This window comes from Arachis ipaensis, chromosome B4, assembly GCF_059453495.1.
Source record: "Arachis ipaensis isolate K30076 ecotype BB chromosome B4, ASM5945349v1, whole genome shotgun sequence".
In the NCBI taxonomy this organism is placed as follows: Eukaryota; Viridiplantae; Streptophyta; class Magnoliopsida; order Fabales; family Fabaceae; genus Arachis; species Arachis ipaensis.
The window spans coordinates 30,430,922-30,434,883 of record NC_142439.1 but is presented as its reverse complement, the minus strand read 5'-3'; the positions used below and the strand labels follow the sequence as shown (position 1 = coordinate 30,434,883).

Below are 3,962 nucleotides of genomic sequence, written 5' to 3'. Positions count from 1 at the left end.
CTTCTACTCACACAGGGATCCCTATACTGTGGTATAAAGGATCTCTATTATTATTATTATTATTTTTCTGTGCCCTCTTCTTTGTCATATGAGCAGGAGCAAGGACAAGAACATTCTTGTGGAAGCAGATCCAGAACCTGAAAGGACTCTGAAGAGAAAATTAAGAGAAGCTAAATTACAACAATCCAGAGAAAACCTTTCAGAAATTTTCGAACAGGAAGAGGAGATGGCAGCCGAAAATAATAATAATGTAAGGAAGATGCTTGGTGACTTTACTGCACCTAATTCCAATTTACATGGAAGAAGCATCGCCATTCCTGCCATTGGAGCAAACAACTTTGAGCTGAAACCTCAATTAGTTTCTCTGATGCAGCAGAACTGCAAGTTTCATGGACTTCCATCTGAAGATCCTTTTCAGTTCTTAACTGAATTCTTGCAGATATGTGATACTGTTAAGAATAATGGAGTAGATCCTGAAGTCTACAGGCTCATGCTTTTCCCTTTTGCTATAAGAGACAGAGCTAGATTATGGTTGGATTCTCAACCCAAAGACAGCCTGAACTCTTGGGATAAGCTGGTCACGGCTTTCTTAGCCAAGTACTTTCCTCCTCAAAAGCTGAGCAAGCTTAGAGCTGATGTTCAAACCTTCAGACAGAAAGAAGGTGAATCCCTCTATGAAGCTTGGGAAAGATACAAACAGTTGACCAAAAAGTGTCCTTCTGACATGCTTTCAGAATTGACCATCCTGGATATATTCTATGATGGTTTATCTGAGCTATCAAAGATGTCACTGGACACTTCTGCAGGTGGATCCATTCACCTAAAGAAAATGCCTGCAGAAGCTCAAGAACTCATTGACATGGTTGCTAATAACCAGTTCATGTACACTTCTGAAAGGAATCCTGTGAATAATGGGACGCCTATGAAGAAGGGAGTTCTTGAAGTTGATACTCTGAATGCCATATTGGCTCAGAACAAAATATTGACTCAGCAAGTCAATATGATCTCTCAGAGTCTGAATGGAATGCAAGCTGCATCCAACAGTACTCAAGAGGCTTCTTATGAAGAAGAAGCTTATGATCCTGAGAACCCTGCAATAGCAGAGGTGAATTACTTAGGTGAACCTTATGGAAACACCTATAACTCATCATGGAGAAATCATCCAAATTTCTCATGGAAGGATCAAAAGCCCCAACAAGGCTTTAATAATGGTGGAAGAAACAGGTTTAGCAATAGCAAGCCTTTTCCATCATCAACTCAGCAACAGACAGAGAACTCTGAACAAAATGCTTCTAATTTAGCAAATCTAGTCTCTGATCTATCTAAGGCCACTGTAAGTTTCATGAATGAAACAAGGTCTTCCATTAGAAATCTGGAAGCACAAGTGGGCCAGTTGAGTAAAAGGATCACTGAAATCCCTCCTAGTACTCTCCCAAGCAATACAGAAGAGAATCCAAAAGGAGAGTGCAAGGCCATTGACATAAGCACCATGGCCGAACCTGTGAGGAGAGGAGAGGACGTGAATCCCAAGGAGGAAGACCTCCTGGGACGTCCAGTGATCAATAAGGAGCTTCCCTCTGAGGAACCAAAGGACTCTGAAGCTCATCTAGAGACCATAGAGATTCCATTGAACCTCCTTATGCCCTTCATGAGCTCTGATAAGTATTCCTCTTCTGAAGAGAATGAGGATGTTACTGAAGAGCAAACTGCCAAGTTTCTTGGTGCAATCATGAAGCTGAATGCCAAATTATTTGGCATTGATGCTTGGGAAGTTGAACCTCCCTTGTTCATCAATGAACTAAGTGATCTGGATCAACTGACATTGCCTCAGAAGAGACAGGATCCTGGAAAGTTCATAATACCTTGTACCATAGGCACCATGATCTTTAAGGCCCTGTGTGACCTTGGTTCAGGGATAAACCTCATGCCCCTCTCTGTAATAGAGAAACTGAGAATCTATGGGGTGCAAGTTGCTAGAATCTCATTAGAGATGGCAGACAACTCAAGAAAACAGGCTTATGGACAAGTAGAGGATGTGCTAGTAAAGGTTGAGGGCCTTTACATCCCTACTGATTTCATAGTCCTGGATACTGGAAAGGAAGAGGATGAATCCATCATCCTAGGAAGACCTTTCCTGGCCACAGCAAGAGCTGTGATTGATGTTGACAGAGGTGAAATAGTCCTTCAATGGAATGAGGACTCCCTTGTGTTTAAAACTCAAGGATCTCCCTCTGCAACCATGGAGAGGAAGTAGAAAAAGCTTCTCTCAAAGCAGAGTCAACCAGAGCCCCCACAGTCAAACTCTAAGTTTGGTGTTGGGAGGCCACAACCAAACTCTAAGTTTGGTGTTGAACTCCCATATCCAAACTCTAAGTTTGGTGTTGGAGAGTCTCAACAAAGCTCTGCACATCTGTGAGGCTCCATGAGAGCCCACTGTCAAGCTATTGACATTAAAGAAGCGCTTGTTGGGAGGCAACCCGATTTTTATTTATCTAACTATTTTTTTCTCAGTTATATGTCTTTGTAGGTTCATGATCATGTGGAGTCACAAAATAAATATAAAAATTGAAAACGGAATCAAAAACAGCAGAAGAAAAATCACACCCTGGAGGAGCATCTGTCTGGCGTTCAGCGCCAGAACAGAGCATGGTTCTGGCGCTGAACGCCCAAAATGGGCAGCTTTTGGGCGTTGAACGCCAGAACAGGCATGGTTCTGGCGTTCAACGCCAGAAATGGCACACAAATGGGCGTTGAACGCCCAAAATGGCCACCAACCTGGCGCTGAACGCCCAGAGTTGGGTACAAAGGCATTTTTACATGCCTAATGGATGCAGGGATATAAATCCTTGAACACCTCAGGATCTGTGGACCCCACAGGATCCACTCAGGATCTGTGGACCCCACAGGATCCCTAACTACCTCCACTCACTTCTTCTCACCACTCTCTTTCACACAACCCCATAAACACTCTTCCCCAAAAACCCTTCACCAATCATCTCAAACACTCTTCCCCATCACCTCTTCACCACTCACATCCACCCACTCTTCCCCATAAACCTACCTCATAAACTCCACCTACCTTCAAAATTCAAAACCAATTTCCCACCCAAACCCACCCATATGGCCGAACCTTAACCCCCCCTCCCTTCCCTATATAAAGCCCTCTATTCTTCATCAAATTCACACAACACACCCCTCTACACCCCTCTTGGCCGAAACCACATCTCCCTCTCCCTCTCCATATTTCTTCTTCTTCTTCTTCTTCTATTCTTTTGTTTATTGCTCGAGGGCGAGCAATATTCTAAGTTTGGTGTGGTAAAAGCATAAGCTTTTCGTTTTTCCATTACCATTGATGGCATCTAAGACCGGAGAATCCTCTAGAAGAGGGAAAGGAAAGACAAAAGCTTCCACATCCGAGTCATGGGAGATGGAAAGGTTCATCTCCAAAGCCCATCAAGACCACTTCTATGATGTTGTGGCAAAGAAAAAGGTGATCCCTGAGGTCCCTTTTAAACTAAAAAGAAATGAGTATCCGGAGATCCGACATGAAATTCAAAGAAGAGGTTGGGAAGTTCTAACAAATCCCATCCAACAAGTCGGCATCCTAATGGTTCAAGAGTTCTATGCTAATGCATGGATCACCAAGAACCATGATCAAAGTAATAACCCGGATCCAAAGAACTATGTTACAATGGTTCGGGGGAAATACTTAGATTTTAGTCCGGAGAATGTGAGGTTGGCGTTTAACTTGCCATACATGGAAGAGAACGCACGCCCCTACACAAGGAGAGTCAACTTTGATCAAAGGTTGGACCAAGTCCTTATGGACATATGTGTAGAAGGAGCTCAATGGAAGATTGACTCCAAAGGCAAGCCGGTTCAACTAAGAAGATTGGACCTCAAGCCTGTGGCTAGAGGATGGTTGGAGTTCATTCAATGCTCAATCATTCCCACTAGCAACC

At 43.4% G+C, this 3,962-nt stretch overlaps 1 non-coding gene across 1 annotated transcript; it reads right to left on the bottom strand.

Moving 5' to 3' along the window:
• Nucleotides 1–622: 622 nt before the first annotated feature.
• Nucleotides 623–730, bottom strand: LOC148567065 (small nucleolar RNA R71). The gene has a single exon (XR_015881786.1). It is a non-coding gene; the product is annotated as a small nucleolar RNA R71 (small nucleolar RNA).
• Nucleotides 731–3,962: the final 3,232 nt, after the last annotated feature.